Below are 20423 nucleotides of genomic sequence, written 5' to 3'. Positions count from 1 at the left end.
CTAATCATAGACACAAGCAAATCAAATAGCAAAGCATTGGGTAACCAATCCCAAGCACAAAAGCTCTAGATAATTAATCCCAAACACACACAAAAAAAATTCAAACATCAAAAGCCTTGGGTAACTAGTCTTAGGAACAAAATTCCTAGATAAACCTAACCACACAAAAGCTATGGGTAACTAGTCCCAAGCATAAGATGCCTTTATTATCAATTATAATATTTTTCCCACAGAAAATAAAAGTATATGGTCAGGCACACAAATCTGGGTTGCTTCCCTCCAAGAGCAAAGCAACAATATTTTAGTAAATATTCTGTCGCTCATAAAAAAGCTAACCACTCATGAAAAAGCCATAATCAATGGTAATAACCAAGTGTAAGAATCAAATAGGGAAGTGGCACATATGGATGGCCACGAGCCAAGCTCTTCATGAGCTATTCAATCTCGGCTCATGAAAAGCTTGGTTCAACTCGGTTTTAACTGAGCTTCGAGCCGAGCTCGAATACATATATATATATACACACACATATGTATATATATAATAAAAATATTATAATTCTTAATTACTAGCGGAGGGGCCCTGCTTCGTAGGGGTGGAATGGAACCGTCAACCCATTGACCCAATCCTTGGCAAAAAATCGTTGAATCGATTAACGACCCATTGACCCAAGCGGTCGAACCGTCGACCCATTGACTTGTTCAATGGTTTTTGACTATTTTTTTTTATTTTTTAATTGGGAACCATCCAGGCAACCGGTTCCGTTTTATCCTAATCTTGGTCCCTAGACAAAAAATCGTTGAATCGGTCAACGATCCATTGACCCAGGCGGTCGAACCATTGACCCGTTCAATGGTTTTTGGTCTTTTTTTATTTTTTAATTTTTGTTGTTAGAGTGGGCCATTCGTTCAAGCCGAACAGTTGAACCGTCAACCCGAAAACTGGTGGCCAGAACGGTTCCGTTTTCAAGTCATATGAGTCACACACTCGAATGACATAACATGTATGGTACTGCTTAATGGACATCACACACTCAATTTTTTGCTTGTAATTTTTTTTTTCAGAACGGGTAATTCATTTTTATTTTTCTAATTGGGAACCGTCCAGGCAACTAGTTCCGTTTTACCCCAATCCCGATCCCTGGCAAAAAACTGTTGAATCGATCAATGGCCCATTGACTCGAGTGGTCAAATCATTAACTCGTTGACACGTTGAATGGTTTTTTGTCATTTTTTTTTTAAATTTTTGTTGTTAGAACGGGCCACTCATTCGAACTGAACGGTCAAACTGTCAACCCAAAAATCAATGGGCAAAACGGTTCCATTTTCGGGTCGTATGAGTCACACGCTCGAATGACATAACACGTATGATGTTGCTTAATGGACCTTACACACTCAATTTTTTTGCTTGTATTTTTTGTTGTCAAGATGGGTCATTTGTTTAAACTACACGATTGAACCGTCGACCCGAAAATCGGTGGCCAAAACGGTTCCGTAATTTTTTGCTCGTAATTTTTTATTGTCAAAACAGGCCGTCCGTTCAAACCAAAGGATCGAACTGTCGACCCAAAAACTGGTGGCCAAAACGGTTTCATTTTTGGGTCATATGAGTTACATGCTCGAATAACATAACACGTATGATACTACTTAATAGACCTCACAAACTCAATTTTTTGCCTATAATTTTTGTTGTCAGAACAAACCATTCAAACCGGATGATCGGACCGTTGACCCGAAAACCGGTGTCCAGAATGGTTTCGTAATTTATTGTTTGTAATTTTTGTTGTCAGAACGGGCCATCCATTCGAACCATCTGTTGTTAGAACATTATTAACAACATTTATCAATAATAGTAAGTAATTATACTATCTAATTAAATAATCATTAATAATAGTTTTAATAATTATTTAGTTAATTTTAATATAACAGTAAATATTAAATTTATGAATAGGATTTATTAACAATATTCATTAAATTAATAGTTACCAAAATTAAATTAAATTAACAATATTTATCAGTAATAGTCAGTAATTATAATATTTTGTTAAATAATTAATAACAATACTTTTAATAACATTTTTAATTATTTTTAATATAACAATAATTACTAAATTTATTAACACTATTTATTAATAACAATATTTATAATTTTTATTTAAAGTAAAATTAAAGTAAATATCTATGTATTTGCAATATTTATAATAACAGTAATTATTAATTATAATCACTAATTATATATTTATTAAATTATTGTAATAATCAGTAATTTATTAACAGTATTTATAATTTTAAAGTAAATATCTAATTATTAACAATATTTATAATAACAATAATTATTAATTATAATCACTAATTATATATTTATTAAATTACTGTAATAATCAGTAATTACTGTTATTTATATGGCAGTAATTACTAGATTGCTCTCACGTGGAATGAGTAGATTCCATTTCCTACACGAAGAGAGCACCCTGTCCTATTAATATATATATATAAGATCATAATTCTTAAATTTTTTAAATACCAAATCAAAAATATTTTTATATACAATTTTTTATTTTTATAAAATATTTTTCTCAAATCGAACTTGAACTATGCTGAGCTCGACCTTACGAGTTTTTGAATCGAGCCGAGCTTGAGCTCGAGCCTTGTACTACCTTGGTGAGTCGAGCTTGAGCCTCATACTATTCGGCTCGAATCCACCCCTAGTGGTACATGCTATCTATCATACATAACTTAATTATTACCATCTTCAGGTCAGCCATTGGCCACCCTATTGCACTTTGGCATTATTGCTTATAGTTCACAAGCTACTTTTATGCATGTTGTACATATATATTTTCTAAGGCATACAAGTTACAAAACTTTTCTATCTCTTACAATTAGTTTTAAATTTACTAGCTAAGATATCACATCTACTTTCACTAAGCTTCATTGAAAAATCTATTAAGTGTTCGTTTGAGAGGGCTTGAGGGCTTTGATTGAGTCGTGCTGATTAAGCCACTTTTGCGTGTCCTAACATTCATGGGACTACATACATCAGTATGTATCAGGTCAAGTGTGCCCATAGACATTTCAGGATTTTTCGTAAATGGTCGTTTCGTCATCTTACCTTGAAGGCAACGTTCACAAATTGGAAAATCTTCTACAGTTAGAAAATCCAAAGGACCATCCTTTACTAACCTTGTGATACAATCTATATTTATGTGGCCAAATTGATAATGCCACAGGCACGTGTGATTAACCATATCACACGATTTTTTCTTGGGGATAATTTCTGATGTAGTTTTGGTTATGTTTGTTTCCAAATAAGGACGGAGGACATAGAGAGCATTCAAGTTCTCCGTAAGTGAGGAATTTGTTATTCATCTTAACAGTAATCGTATTACTAATCAAAATAGAATAACCATCTTTGCACAATTTTGAAACATAAATTAGATTTTCGTCAAAGTATGTGCATAAAGACAATCTTTAAGCCTAACAATTCATTCTTTGAAAAATAAATCTATAGTTCCTATGGCTGTAGCTGCAACTATTACAGAAGTACCCAAGTAAAGTGCCACTTCATCGTCACTCAACCTTCTACTTATTTTGAAGCCCCAGAGTCAATACACCAGGATGTAGAAGTGACCAACATATTGATTTCTATGACAAGAGATTCGGAATTACCTTATTTATTCTTGGTTTCTAGATACTAAGGGCAGTTCCTCTTCTAGTGTCCAGTCTGCTTGCAGAAGTGACATACATCTGATGCATTGTCTTTCTTCTGCTTTTTAGGCTTGCCAACTTTCTTTTGAGGCTTCTTCTTAGCTTCCTCTTTTTCTTACCTGATTTGCCACTTTCAACAAGCAAGGCTATTGGCTTATCATTTTTTATCAGTTCTTCGACCCTCTACAACATATTGCTGAGTTTCTAAAGGCTAACTTTTTAGGTTATTCATGTTATAGTTCTTTATAAATTGATTGAAGGATGGAGGCAGAGACTTTAAGATAGCATTAGTTTTAGTGTTGTCATCTAGCCCAGAACCAAGAGCCTTTAGTTCGTTAATGTATCCCATCATTTTTAAACAATGGTCATGGACCTGTTGGCTCTCAGTCATCTATGTGGTCATCAACAATTTGAGGACCTTCTGTCGGGCAGAACGGTTCTGCTCGTCGTACATTCTCTTCAGTTTATCCATGATATTGTTGGACACTTTGATCTTATCGAATTGTCTCTATATCAGATTGTCTAAGGATGTTATGATGTAACACCAGGCAAGAGAGTTCTTTCCTCCCATTCTTGATACATTTTCTTATGGGCCTCAGAAGCCCTGTCACCTGGACGTTCCAGTGCAGGGTTTTTGGCAACCTTGTCCAATTTCTTGGACATCAGAACCAGCATAAGGTTACAAAACCAGTAATCATAATTAGGCCCCTTAAGCTTATTGTCATCCAACAATTTGGCAAATTGTCTATTTGCCATTTCTGATAAAAGGCAACATAAATTAACCCACGACCTAAAATTGATTCATGTTATCTACATAGAAAAGTCTTTTTATCTATGTTTCATTTCCATTTCTTCATCTCTGAGATTTCCCTTCTATTTCAATGACGGAGACGCGGTTATGTCTCTAAAAATGTGGGAAATCACATAGGTGCATGGAGCCAACTGTTTCAACTACAAAACCCCACCACTTTCTGTGAAGGATTTCACCCACTCATCAAATGAGTTTTTCCTTTGGCCTTTGTCAAACAAGGTTCTTTGCCATTTTAGGTTAAACCTTTCTGCCTAGTAAGTGCTGACCCGTCATATCGTGGACCATAAGGTACCATAAGAGCGTCTTCCATTTTAGGATAGGCCCCTCCCACGTTGGTCTATGACGCCCCTATCATCTTATGAAGCAATCCAACAAACTGGACCAGCAAATGGATAGCCCAATTTTATGGTGCATCTCCTCATTGCTAATACAACCCATCTTCATGCTAATGACGAAAGACCTTTAGAGAATTCATCATATGAAATTCCCTATCATTTTCACTTATATTAATTGGAGGGAACAAATTAAAACGTCCCTAGATCTGATTTAGGTCAAACCAAAGTGGCTCCCATTGAATTTCATAAAGTCATATTCAAATGGGCCTAAAACGGGCTAGGGTTTCATACGATTCCTCTTCGGGAGGAAGCTGATCTAGGGCCCATTGAGAAGGAAGATCATTCAATGATCTTTAGGATACCATGGCAATGATGTGCATTCAGCCATGGTGTTCGCAGAGAGCCACTAACAATTAAACATGGGCCAAGTACTTATGGCCCATGTACAAATCATATTCAACACATGACACGCATTCACATGCATAAATTGATCCAATCAATTAAATAATTTGTAAAACCCTAATAAATTAAAGTAAACACATTATTAGCCCATCATATGGATGGCCGAACCATGTAGGGTGGCTGGGCGAAATTTCAAAAAATTTATTTTCTTCATTCCAGGAATCGTATTCGTAGTTTTAGAAAAATTGCATTTTTTAAGGGTCATTTTTAAAACAAATCGGACCAGATCTGAAACTAAAAGAATGGTAGAGCAATACCTGATACGGAATCCACACGTGTAACTCCCAATGTAGGTGTTCACACCTAAAGAGGGTACCAAAACTCGCTTCCACTGAAGATGGCACAACTTGAGATGAAGTAGGTTTAGCAATGTAGTCCTTCAACAAGAACTGCAATCCTTCAGCAAGGATCATAGGTAGGAACTGATCTCTACCAGTCCAAGAAACTGGAGATTGAATTAGGGTTGGGCGGCAAGAACAGAAGGAGAGAACTGAATGCAGAAAGGTAAAGACTGAAGTGTTTGCCCCCTCTATTTATAAGCCTTCAAGATCAACTCTCCTAATCCTATTAGGAGGAGTTCTTTGATCTAAATATCTGAACTCTTAAGTGGATAAGACTTATCCTCTTATCCTCTTGCTGATCCAAACCCAAATTCGCCCAAGTCACAAGATTGCTTAAGGCCCATTAAACTTGCAGACTCACTTCCCCTTTTAATTAAAGGCTAACTTGGCTCTCTTTGTATGGTGTGGGACCCTAACATTGATCTCACAAAAGCCTAATGGGTTTAGCCTAACCTCTGTTACAAGGCCCGACCAAATTCACTGTTGAACACAATGAACCCCTGAACCCATCAGTATGGGCTCTTAACGAGCCCAACATTTACACTAAATGGTCCTTGAGTCTAGCCACCTAATGAAGGCCCAAGGATTATGGTCTTAAGTGAGATTAGCCCATCAGATATAAAAGCCCTAAATGGTCTTACACTTAACCTCTTAGTCTATAATGGTAAAACATTGCCCTACAAGAGAGGACCTCTCATTTGGCTGCAAAGTATAGTGTTGCACTCTCTGCTCGAATGGATCCCGGGAATTAAAACATTTTGCAAACCTTTTCATAAAACACAATATATATATTTTCATATAAATATATTTTGCAAAAACAAATTTCAAACACGATTGAAATCTATTACCGGTAGTTTTGGATTCCATCAGAGAGAGTGCAGTCATCGATCATTCACTTTGTCCGACAAAGGGGCTGATTTTGTCATTATAATCACCCACTCAAGTGAATTCTCAAACTGCCCCAACATACCCAAATTTTGACCCCCGCTAAGGATCTCACTGACTGGCATGTCAAAGACAGCCCAATCCGACACCTAGTGCAGTACCATAATCAAGTCTAGGGGTTAGGTGTAACTTTCCAGTTTTGCCCATCAATCTCCAAGGTCCAGGGCACAACTGGAAATTTGTCCGGGTTTAGTTTTTCAAGCAAACACACAGTACATGTGCTTCGGGGTCCAACCCTGGTAGCTGAGACAAGCTGCCCCAACTGACTTGGCAGCACATTAGTATCAGCATTGCCAAGATAAACCTCCCCAGGTCTATCCAACGACTGGGAACATTCTAAACTAACACGAGTCTCATAAGTGTCCAGTTTAAGGGTAATTACACAGAAACACACCAAGTATAATATGAATCAATTATGCACTTTTATTCATTTACAATAAATTTTAAATGTACATCAATCTGATTGAAGCTAAGGGCATACACTGTCTAACACCTACTTAATGATTTATTAAGTTCAACCACTCCAACGAGATCAAATCAACCCCCCACAACGTCCCACAACACATCCCGCTGTGTATTGGGAACATCTTTCGATGATGGCATCATTATTTCTGGTATTATCATTGAGAGATGTTCCCAATACACGGTGGGGATGTGTTGTGGGACATTGTGGGGGGCTGATTTAAACTCCACTCCAACCATTATCAAATAACCTCTAGACAAGATGTTCTTTGCAATCTATACAATTGGATTATGACCATAATTCAATCCTTCCTATACTTTTCTTGGTTATGTTTTGGTAATTAGGCCTGGATTATAGTTTCAAAGTATATTCACTTGTATTAGATTCAATTGATTTGAAAATTCTTTGGATTTTGTTTTTGAAAATCATGTATTAAATGGTTTTAAGTAGGGGATAAACGGGTTGATACAGACCAAGTTGGATTCAAGTCTAAACCCAAAAGGGAAATACTCACATTAGATCCAGGGAGATCTGATTAGGATATGATGTGATATATTCATATCTACTTCATTTTGTATACTCAAATCAAATCTGTAGCAGGTCCAGACTTGAATTGGAACCCTCTCATTGATCCTGATTGAATCTGGATCTAAACCTGAATAGGAAAACCTCCCATTTAATCTGAATATGATATGACGATGGATCCATTTCTAGCCTATTTGCACAATATTGATTTGAAGGGCAAATAAAGCTGATGCATGATGAAATTGGAACTTTTTGTTCCAAGCATCCCCAAATTACCTGTTTTGGGTCCATTACTCCATTTTTTATTTATTATTATTTTTTTTTGTGGAAGGGTGGCATGAGGAATAGACATTTGAATTCCAAGAAATCATGATGGGAATGGAAATCCACTCAAAACCCATTGCTCTTGCCCTAAGGAAGAACGATATCTATAGTGCAGAATTCAGTATAGGCTAACAACACCTCAGAGAGCATCTTATAAAAGGTGGATGCGCACTATGAAGTGGAAGTCTACAAACTATAATGGCCATTAGAGGGTTTTTACTTTTTAATAGCCAATTTGGACTGGTGACTAATATCTTTATGTGGTTGAACTAGATGTAAATGAACCAACAAATCGAATTATATCCAATACATAAAATAATTAACAATATGGATTTCATATAAATCCTAAGGCTGTATTTGAAAGCGATGTAAATCAAGAACCGATGTAAAATTTACATTGGTTTAGTTTTGTACGTGTTTGGAAGGGGCGTGTAATTATGATTAACATAAAACTTTACTCTGGTTCAGTTTTGCATCCATTTGGATGGAGTGGAATTCTACGTCAATAATCGATGTAAAATCTCATCAAGCATAAAGTTTTACATTGACAATCGATGTAAAAACTACATCAATTTTATTGATGTAAAACTTTATACTCTTCCACCCATCGTGTTTTTTAAAAAGCAATGGTTACTTTTACGGTTATCAGTGTATTTTTACATCAATGACGTTTTACATGGATTCCAAATGTAGTCTAAGAAAACATGAAATTTGTAGTGGAAACCGCTTTAAAGGCTCATTTAAAAGACAGTTTCTCTGAATTTTTTAATGTTTTAACACCCTAATTGATGACAAGTATGAACAAAATCCAAATGCAATATATTTTTCAATTAAAGATACGGTTTTTCTATTTTTTTTTCTAAAAGAAAGATACAGTTGAGATGGATTAATTAATTATATTAATTTTCAGTTTGAGCCATCTATAAGGTAAAATCCATCCAATGCTAAGTCGGGATTCTTTGTGAGTGGCCATGTAGCAGCTTGTTGCGCCACTTCAGAACTCTTGTGATGACAATTATTTTTAAATCAAGTTATTAAGGCCTTAATTTTATCTAATTAATAAAATCTGCCATTACCATCTCCATTAAGATCATTCTATCTCTCCTTGAAATCCCTCTTTTCCTATTGAATTTTTAGTCATTTTTAATTCTCTTTAATAAATTAGAGGTATAAATCAGATCATGTAACTGCCAATCTTAAATTTTGAACCTATCATGGACCTAAGGGTGTGTTTGAAATGATGCAAATAAGTGTGAATGCAAATATGTAGAATGTAATACAGTTCATATAAATTGTAAAGTTGGGTTAATTTTACACTGACAAATTTATCTCTTTACCAAATAGACTTTTAGACTTTAAGCTGTAATGGATGCAAACACGAATTCCAATAAAGCATATGTTTTTTTATCGAAAGCCCACGTGAATGCAAATTTTACTTCTTTTTTATTGATATATTTTTACATTTTATTATCAATGTAAATATTGCATTGATCTGTCATTTGTTAATGCATAAATGTAATGTTGCCAAACACAAGCAAAAATGAACTAGAGTGCAAATTTACCCTGAACCGGAATTTACACTCTATTTGCATTGTTTCCAAATGCAGCCTAAATTTGTCAATTCAAACCTAACAAAATTTCTGCTCAACCCTATGAGACACAATTGGATTCTAACTGGATCAGGTTCCAATTTTTTTTTTTAATTTTTTTTATTGCTTTGAATTGGGGCCGGAAAAGAAATAAAAAGGTACAAGAGAGGTGGCTCATTCTCATTTGTCAAATGCTTCTCAGATGTATTTCGAATGGTTCATAATAATTAAAACTAGCAGAGGGGCCTATTTCGTAGGGGCTGGAATGGAATCATCGACCTATTGACCCAGTTCCTGGCCAAAAACCGTTGAATCAGTCAACAACCCATTGACTCAAGCGGTCAAACCATTGACCCATTGACCCGTAAAATGGTTTTAGCCATTTTTTATTTATTTTTAATTGGGAACCATCTAGGCAACATGTTCCATTTTATCCTAATCTTGGTCCTTAGCCAAAAATCGTTGAACTGGTCAATGACCCATTGAACCAGGCGATCGAACCATTGACCCGTTCAATGGTTTTTGGTCATTTTTTGTTTTTTTTTTTTAATTTTTGTTGTCAGAACGGGCCATCCATTCGAACCGAGCAATCAAACTGTCGACCCGAAAACCAGTGGCTAGAACGATTCCGTTTTCAAGTCGTATGAGTCACACGCTCAAATGACATAACACGTATGGTACTACTTAATGGACCTCACACACTCATTTTTTTGCCTGTAATTTTTGTTGTCAAAATGGGTCATCTGTTTTTTATATTTTTAATTGGGATCCATCCAGGCAACCAGTTCTGTTTTACCCCAATCCCGGTCCTTGGCCAAAAACCATTGAATCGGTTAACAACCCATTGACTCAAGTGGTCGAACCGTCAACTCGTTGACCCATTCAATGGTTTTTGGCCATTTTTTATTTTTTTTTTAATTTTTTGTTGTTAGAATGGGTCGTCCGTTCAAATCGGACGGTCGAACCGTCGATTCGAAAACCGGTGGCTAGAACAATTTCATTTTCCGGTCATATGAATCACATGCTCGAATGACATAACATCATGGTTTTTAAAACCGACCCGGAGACCGAACTAGTTAGGGGTTGGTTACGGGTTGAACGGTCGGCCCGTTCTGACAAAAAAATAAAAAAGTGGTCAAAACCGTTTGAACGGTTCAAACAGTTCGATATCTAGTTATTAATAATATTTATAATAATTATTATATATTTATATAATTATATAATTAAATAAACAATAATTAGATAATTAGATAAACAATAATTACATAATTATAATAAGAATATTTATAATTATATATAATAACTATTATATATTTAACTAACAATATTTATATAATTAATAAGAAATGGGTTGCTTTCACGTGGGAATCTACTCGCACGAATAGATTTCATCTCCCGCATGGAGAGAGTACTTCAATCCTATTAAACAATATTTATAATTATATATAATAACTATTATATATTTATCTAACAATATTTATATAATTAATAGAAAATGGGTTGCTCTCACGTGCGAATCTACTCTCACGTGCTAGATTTCATTTCCTGCACGGAGAGAGCACCCCAATCGGTCAATCATATATATATATATATAAGATGACCTCAATACCTCATTTGTTTTTCATATTACAAAATTTTGAAAAACGAAAAAAAAAAGTAGATTTTCCCTTTTAGCTTTCAAATTTCATACAATTGAAAAAACGTTTTTGTTTTGTTAGCCAGCTGGCCAACTAAGCAAAAAATTAGAAATGAGAAAAAGTGGCATCGCCCGGACTAGAACCGGAGACCTTCAGTGTGTTAGACTGACGTGATAACCAACTACACCACGACACCATTGTCTTGACAAGTTTCACTTCTCTATAGCATGTGGCACTTTGATAGCCAGTTGGCCAATTGGGTAAAATATTAGAAATAAAAGAAAATGGCGTCGCCCGGACTCGAACCGGAGACCTTCAGTGTGTTAGACTGACGTGATAACCAACTACACCACGACACCATTGCTAAAAATGCAGTATACTTAAATCTATATCCATTAATTTTGCAACTCAATATGTCATGATCATGAAGTCTACAGTTTTGAAAATAATACTTTTGGTTTACAGTGTACTGTAAGACTATGTTTGGTTTGAAGGAAAAGATAAGAAAAAGAAAAAAGTATGGAAACCCATGCAAGTTTTGCAAGGGTTTCTCTGCTTTTCCTTTTCTTTCCCTAATTTTTTCTTCAAACCAAACACAGCCTATGTGAAAAAATGAATGGAAATTCAAAGTGGCCAGGAATTAAGGCTCAGTTTGGAAGGAGTACAAATACAAATATGTAGAGTGCAAAACCTTGTTTTTTGTATTATTTTATATGTATTTGTGCTCTACATATTTGTATTTGTAGTCTTCCAAACTGAGCCTAAGGCTGTATTTGGTTGCATTGTAAATTTATTTGTACTAGTACAAATGTAAAAAATGCAAATTCTTGTTTAATTTTGTTTTGGATTATACTTTATTTTGCTTCATGTCTTAATTTATTTTATTTGTATTGCAATCAAACAAAATAAGCTAAAATTTTAAACAAAAATATGTCAGAATTTACACTCAAATCATATGCACAGACATGGTTTTGCATCAGTGAAAATCTATCTGCATTGCAACCAAACACATCCTAAGGCTCAATTTGCAAGGAATACAAATACAAATATGTAAAATGTAAGACCTTGTATTTTGTATTTTTTTTATACATTTTTACTGTATATATTTGTATTTATATTCTTTCCAAGCTGAGTCTAAAGAATTAAGTGGGGTAAAGTTTCATAAATAGGGCTGCAACTAGGATTGACCCAAACTACTCTTACCCATTACAACCCAAGTTTTTGACGGATTGGGCCTGAATTTTCTTTGTGAGCCTGGGTTAAAAAATTCAGTCATGACTTCAACTTGTTTGGGCCTGAACCCTATCTGATCCAACCTGAGCCCGTCCAGATAAATTCATATATGCATCTTGTTTATATAAAATATCATTTTTCTAATTTATATTAAACATGTATATGTACATTTGTTAATGAATTGTGTACATATTTTCAATTATTTCTATTCCTAAATTGGGCATAAAGACCAATAAAAGATGTCATAATTTTATAATAATAACTCAAAAAATAGAAAGAAATAAAAATTATAAAAATACAAAAATTTATCAAACAATTTGTTCACATCAAGGGGTGTCAATTGGACCGGATTTGGTACAAACCCATCCAACCCAATGTGATTTCATTACAAATGGACCAGGTCCAAAATCCAATCCAATACAATGAATATTTTGGACTGGTCCAATTCAATGCTTGAACCGTCCAATCTGTTCAAATTTATTTTAATTTAGATTTATTCTAACCCAAACCTGGTCTATTGACACCTACATTCTTATCTTCTATCAATAGACTAGATATTGGTTCAATCCAATCCAATCCAATATAAATCCATTATGGATGGCCCAGGCCCAATCCAATTCAATAAATACTTTGGACCATTAAGTCTGGATTGGTCCAATTCAATATGTCTTGTTGCTCCATCCAATCCATCTAAATTGATTTTGGTTTGGGCAGGGCCCAATCCAAAACCGGTCCATTGACACCCCTGTTAACATCTCTAATATTATATCAAACAAAAATAAATATGATAAATAAGAAAATGACAGATAATGCCCAACACCACCAATAATGTCTTTATTTCTTTTTTAATATTAAATACATTTTAAAACACAAAAAAACGGTAGAATTTTGCTTTTCAAATTTCAGTTTTATCACACACCACCATAGCCATGGATCTATGGACTATAGCATGTGGCACTTTGATAGCCAGTTGGCCAATTGGGTAAAATATTAGAAATAAAAAGAAATGGCGTCGCCCGGACTCGAACCGGAGACCTTCAGTGTGTTAGACTGACGTGATAACCAACTACACCACGACACCATTGTCTTGACAAGTTTCACTTCTCTATAAAGCCATTAAGTTTGCAAATTGTACTTCGCAATCTCAACGTTATGAAGTCCACATTTCTGCAAATAATACATTTGGTGTTGGTTTTCTGCGAGGCAGAAATCTTGATCCCCTGGGAATGATCTTTTTGACTAACTGACTATCGTCTTGTTTTTGGACTCCTTCGCTTTCCTTCGTTCTTCGTGCATGTAAAATTTTGCAGATCGATAGTCTGTATTAATCCCAAAATTCTGCAACAGTGTGTATCAATCCCAAACTTCAAATGAATGGGAAATTAAAACCATAGTTAATGTGGAAAAGGGAAAAGGAGCCATCAAGTATTCTTTGTTGGTGGGATCATGGGTTTCCCAGAAAAAATCACAGAGAGAGAAATGGGGTTGCAAGTATTTCCGGCTTTTCCACCTCGACCGGATGATCATCCGATCCAATCCAAATGCAATCCTATTTTTGTTGGATTTAATAACCCCTATTGGATTTTCGGATGGGATAAGAGGATCCGATTATTGAAAATCAGATTGAATTCGAATCACCCCTCTGTACTATCAAATCCTATCTATATATATTATTTATAAATATGTTTATATTGCATTTTTTATAAACAGACAGACATGTTTTTTCTTTTTATAAACGAACTAGTATGTTTATTTTAATAATTTATTAAAATTATCAGAAATTAAATTGGATCATATCAGATTCAGATATCCGGCATCCTTTATGGATTTGGATTTGACTTGCTATTTGTGAGATCCAACCGGGTCTTTGGATCAGATTGAATCTAGGATGTGTTATTGGATTGGATTCGGATATACTTCAATTTTAACCCGATCTGATCTGTTTGTATCCCTATTTGTTACAGTTGCATTTTCCCATTTGTAAAATATCAAATTTGAAGTTTCTCACATATGCATTTTTAGTTGACATGACAATTATATATGATGTGGAAATACATATTTCTCACAAATTTGTATTGAATAACCCAAAATGCAAAGCAACATAATGCCACCATACCAAACCCCTACTCTCCCGTTACTTTTACTTTTACCCACTAAGGTTGCGTTTGGAATTAGTGTAAAACGTCATCAATGTAAAAATACACTAATGACGCTTTACACTGAACTAGAAAATGACCGTTGCTTTTTTGAAAATTGTGTTGGGTGGAAGAGTGTAAAGTTTTACATTAATAAAATCGATGTAGTTTTTACATCGATTATCGATGTAAAACTTTAGAGTTGATGAAGTTTTACATCGATTGTCGATGTCAAACTACACTCCATCCAAACACACGCAAAATTGAACCGGAGTGTAATTTTATGTCGATAATAATTACACTCTCTTTCCAAATGCGTACAAAACCGAATGGATGGTTCTTGATTTACATTACATCCAAATGCAGCCTAATAAAAAAAGCGAGACATGTTATAATGTGGTTGGTTGTGTAGCCTCTGTTCTAATTCATTGTTTCCAATTCATCAAGGACCTCATATGTATAAAATATGTATACATAAATATATAAATAAAATTTATACATATTTTCAATCAATTCTACTTTGAACTTAGACCATAATAAAATATGACTATTAAAAATATATTTGTAAATTCCTTCAAACCCGACCAACTTGTCTAAGTTCAACTAAGCTTGACCTAATCCAACCCAACCTTAGTCCCAGCTCAAATTGAGCCTAAATTGATAAAATATGGTTTGACCTTGGGTTGGGTCATGCTCAAATTCGAGGTTTGCACCTTAAGTTGGGTTTGGATTAACTCTCAACCCAACCCAACCCAACCTGTAGGGGTGCAAATGGATTGAATCATGATCCGATCCGATTCTATTTGGTCGAATTCGGATCACCCCTGTATGGATTTTCGGATCGAATAATAAGATCCAATCTAATATAATTTATAAATACATATATATGTTATTTATTTACTTATAAATATATTTTTATAAATTTGTTATATTATTTATTTTTTATTAAAAACATGTATGTATATGATGAAAATAATTAAAATATACTTGTATTTTATGTTTTTACTTTATTTAAATTAGTATATTTTATTTTTATTTTAATAATTTATTAATTTTTAAAGAAAACAAGTCAGATCAAATCCGAAGATCCGACTTACCGATAGGATTCGATCTGACATAAATAGTGTTTGATCGGATTCGAATATACCTTGATTCGAATTTGATCCGATCCATTTGCATCCCTACCAACGCACACAAGTTACACCCTTAGTCATCCACCTACATATGAACTTGTTTAATGGTGGTCAAGGATTAAAATATCGATACAATACACAAAGGATTAAAATTATTTAGATATTCTCTACCAAGTTCCCAAGCATGACCGTAGGACTTTGGAGATTAACCAGTTGGTGGGCTGAATACCTTCAATTTTGTTTCTGATTCCAAATCCCAAAACTCTGTAAGTTAACCTAATTTTTAATGTATTTATGCCTATAATGTTGATTATGATTTTGCAAAAATCAAATCTCTAGTGGTTGTTAATTGAATACCCTACACACCTTAACTGTCTTAGAATCAAGCTCATAATTTTCCTATTATTATTTGTTTTGGCTGGCCTTACAAGTCCTTTATTATTTCACTTGAAGATTTTATACAATACAATTTAAGGGAAGTAGGACAGGAATTATAATCATGGGTTACAATTGAAAGAAAGAATTCCCTAAAAAAATTGACATGTTTAAAAAATTGGCAAGAAAGAATTTATCCACAAATTCCCTAAAAAGATCTATTAATACTGTACGGTAATCCTAACATCTAGATTCTAACATAAAGTATTATAAACATGATGATCAACTCTGGGAGATGAAGATTTGTCTCAAAATAATCCTTGGTCATGTTTTGAAACGGAATCTATACACAAGATGTCAATATATGTTAGGTTTGCTACATGTTAGGGTTACTCCATCCCTAACCTTACTCCTTTAGCTCTAAGCCAGTAAGCCACCTTGCCAACTTGCCCTGCTGGTCTACCCTTGCCAGTAAACCTCATGTCCAATGCAAACATGTCCTTACTTGACATCTCCAAAACCACTACTGGTCTACCCTACTCTATGGGTTTTACAATTGGATGAACCAAAAAGTTAAAGAAGCACCTTAAAAGGAAATGTGGAGTAGGAAAACTACAAGAAATGGTAGGAATGCAGCAGATCAGCTGAAAACCGATTTAGAAATTGACATTAATAAAATCTAAAGACAACCAATTCAAAAACTTAAGAGATATTTGTTGTAAAACTAAAGAAGTTTGAAGAAAAGACACCAATTCATAAATTTAAGAGATGTTAGTTGTAAAACTAAAGAAGTTTGAAGAATGAAACACAGAAATCTATATAAAACAATCGATTGCTAACTTAACCTAAAACATCTAGAACAATTAATTCCCCTATTCTTAGAAAATAAGCAAATCACAACTTTTGTTTTGAGAATTCTACACCTTATTGTCTTATTTTAGCTACAATGTGTTCAAATTATGTTTGCATTGCATAATTCTTTTTCATCTCCTAAACACCAACATAGGCATTAAATTATTCGAACACACTTTATCAAAACATCCATGATAAAGATGATAATACTTTCATATGTATCTCTACAGGTGCCACAAGTGCTGTAACTACCAATGAATTGATTTTGTGGCTGTTCATAGAATTGATTTAAGTTGAATTTGTTAGAAAAGTAAGGTTTGGAGTGCTATTCTATGTTTTTCCTTTTTTTTTTTCTGATCTATAAGACAGATAATGATCATCCATGAGTACTATATTTGTCAATTGATATTTGAAAAAGCTCTCCCATTATTCTGTATTTTGGAAGATCTTTGCCTCTGTCGTGAATTATCTTCAGTTTGTTTATCATTTGAAGCTTTGTGATACAAAGAAGGTTGGTGAAGTATGTTTATTTAATTCAGTTGTTTGATTTTTTGTTCCTCCATTTCTCAAGTATAGGGATCAATGCTCAATTCATTAACTGAAAATAACAAAATTTTATTAAATTTAAAATTAATTCAAATTTCACTTAAACTATTGATTATCAACGTTTTAATGGAAAACCAGTTAAAATTATTTACTGGGTTTTTATAGAAGGGATATGTGCATTGGAAATTTGCCACTCTTATTGTGGGTGCAACTTAGATTGCAATGAGACCAATTAGATGTAAGATGTAACCCAAAAATAACAATTGGGTTGAACAACTTAGTCCAATTAGAAATGTTATAGGACTCGTGCTTCAATTTTACTTGATAAAAGAACTTGGTATAGACAGGATTCAATCTTGGGCGTCCACCATTACATGTATATAGCCAAGTCATTGTATGTGTACATGCTTTAAGTGTTCTTTCGTCGTTGGTATTTTTTTCTCATGTTTTATTTTTTAATGGTTTCATACTTTTTGTAATAATTCATGCCACATTAAAACTTGCCAATTTCTACTTTAATATTTTATGACATAGTGACAGATGAATGCAATATTAAAACGTGCCAATTTCTACTAACTACAATTTCTCGTGTATCGTACGGGTCCCAGCTAGTATATGTAATAGAAAGAGGAAATGGGAGGTGAGGGCCTGAGTAGTCCTCTCACCACAAAACTCACATGTTCCTCCTCTTAGTCTCCTTTCTCACACGTGTGCATATTTATTTTTAAATGAAATCATTAAAACCATTCTTGTTCTTTCTCTCTCTCTCTCTCTCTCTCTCTTTCACCTTAATAGTCAATGTTTGTAACATCTCTCATTCCCATTAAATATTTATTTTCTTCTTAAATATCTTTTAATCCCTTTTGTCTCTCTCTAATAAAGTAGAGGTGTAAATTCTTTACGAGTCTTAATTGTCTCTCATAAAATTAATATTTATTCTCTAATAAGATCATTCTTAATTCTCTCTCTCTCTCTCTCTCTCTCTCTCTCTCTCTCTCTCTCTTTTCTCTCTTTTTACCTCAAGGGCAAACCCAAAAATGAACCCTAACTTGGACTCAAAATAATGTCAAATGCCAAATTTGCCCACCAATACATGGGTTATTAGGCTTTTCTCTTTATATATATATAAAGAGAAAGAGAGAGAGAGAGAGAGAGAGAGCTACACAAGAGTAGGATTGAAATTTCATGATTGAACTTGCACTGACTTGAACGAGATTTGAAACCCAAATTAATTTCTGATCATTCTTGAAACGAAGTCCACAAAAGCAGCTCCCAAAGTGGTGGTTCACGACCAATATTAAACCTGAACCAGCTTACAACTGATGATGGTGTAATTGCAATGTGAAGTTGATTCAGCAATGCCCCTTTCTACAAAACAGATCTCCAAACTATCTTGGATATGTTGTAGCAACATAAGCATAAGTGTATCTTAGGTTTTTGCCCAAAACACAGTAGAGGGTTGAAGAATTCTCAGCCCCACAACAACTGGTTCGAACTAGGGTTTCTAGGAAGCAAGGAAGAAGGGAAGAGAGGTGTTAGACAGTTTATGCCCTTAGCTCCAATCGGATTGAAGTTGGGCAGCAGTTTGGAAGCATTCTGAGCACTTAGACTTATTGGGCCTAAAGCCCATTTCGAACTGACCTAATTTGATTAGTTAAATAAGGGGGCGGATCTGGGATTAAATCAGCAGATAGGATAGGGTCCTATCCCTATCCACTCAGAAAGTCTAGATCTGAATACAGATTTGGATCTAGAAACCTCCTAATGAGATTAGGAGAGGGCTGATCTAATCTGCAGATAAGATAATGTCTTATCCTTATCTCTTAAAGAGAACTCCTTATCCAAATACAGATTTGGATTAGGAAACTCCTAATGAGATTAGGAGCTCTCTTTAAGGCTATAAAAGGAGGAGGGAGCGAACTATTCAGCCCATCACTAGCATCCAGAGATCAGATCTCAGATCACCAAGAGAGAAGACGGCTACGCCATCTTCTGCTCTTGCGTCCTCCTCCAGTTGCCGCCACACTGCCAGTTCAATCTCCATTGTAGGAGCGATCAAGAAGAGTCTTGATATCTGTCTTTGGAGAAAGGCTGATCAAAAGTCGTGCTCACTGCCTCCATTGAATTCTTGCTAAAGAATTCGGTTCGTTGGACAGACCCTGCTGATTCTGCTCCACCATTCGCTGTGTCATCTTTAGTAGGAACAGTCTTTGGATTTTTTCTTTGGGCGTGAACACCTTCATTGGGAGATACTGCATCTTCGTATCAGGTATATCCCTCTCCTACTGACTTTGTTCAAATCTGGTTCAGTTCTTGGTTTAAGATTGATCCTTGAAAAGCAACTTTCTAAAACAGGGAATGTGATTCCCACATGGGAGAGAGATAAATTTTTGAAATTTCGCCCTACCTTCCTACAGGGTTCGGCCATCCATATGATGAATCTCTCATCCCTTTAGTGGTATTAGAGCCATGGTTCAAATCTTGAACCGAAATCGACTAGATTTGAACCTGCGCAAATGGGCAGAAGGCGTTCTACCCGATTTGTGCAGATTAGGGTTTTTTTGGGAAATCGGTTCCCAGTTAAAGGGCGAATGATCTGAAATTAATTTTATAAATCTGGAATTTATTTAGAAATGTTCTTTATTATTTTCTTGAATTATGGGCTATTTGTACAAATGGAGATCGAAATCTTGATTGGCGAAGTGGACCTGTGATTTGTAGTTTCTTTTTACATTCTGGTCTGTAAATAATTTTTTTTTTTATTTTCTAGACTGAATGTATAAGATTTGATTAAATGTAATATTAATAGAAATTAGGTTTTCTATTTATTTATTTTTCTTGATCGAAGATGGTGGCGCAGAAGGAGATTTCGCAAATATCAAAATTGCTATCTGTGATTTGTAGTTTGTGAAAATGCAAACTGAGATCTGACATTTGTTTTGCAGGATGGAGATGTGCAAACAGCCCTGTGACTGATTCTTGTTTTTCTTTAATCAATAATTATAATTTTAG

At 34.6% G+C, this 20423-nt stretch overlaps 3 non-coding genes across 3 annotated transcripts; all 3 read right to left on the bottom strand.

Moving 5' to 3' along the window:
• Positions 1-11259: 11259 nt before the first annotated feature.
• TRNAV-AAC (transfer RNA valine (anticodon AAC)) lies at positions 11260-11333 on the bottom strand. Its single transcript has one exon. It is a non-coding gene; the product is annotated as a tRNA-Val (tRNA).
• An 89-nt stretch (positions 11334-11422) lies between these two features.
• On the bottom strand, positions 11423-11496 carry TRNAV-AAC (transfer RNA valine (anticodon AAC)). Its single transcript has one exon. It is a non-coding gene; the product is annotated as a tRNA-Val (tRNA).
• A 1881-nt stretch (positions 11497-13377) lies between these two features.
• TRNAV-AAC (transfer RNA valine (anticodon AAC)) lies at positions 13378-13451 on the bottom strand. Its single transcript has one exon. It is a non-coding gene; the product is annotated as a tRNA-Val (tRNA).
• Between the last annotated feature and the right edge of the window lie 6972 nt (positions 13452-20423).

The sequence above is a fragment of the Nelumbo nucifera genome, chromosome 2, assembly GCF_055504915.1.
Source record: "Nelumbo nucifera cultivar China Antique chromosome 2, China Antique-T2T, whole genome shotgun sequence".
Lineage (NCBI taxonomy): Eukaryota > Viridiplantae > Streptophyta > Magnoliopsida > Proteales > Nelumbonaceae > Nelumbo > Nelumbo nucifera.
This window is presented reverse-complemented; position numbering and strand designations above follow the sequence as displayed.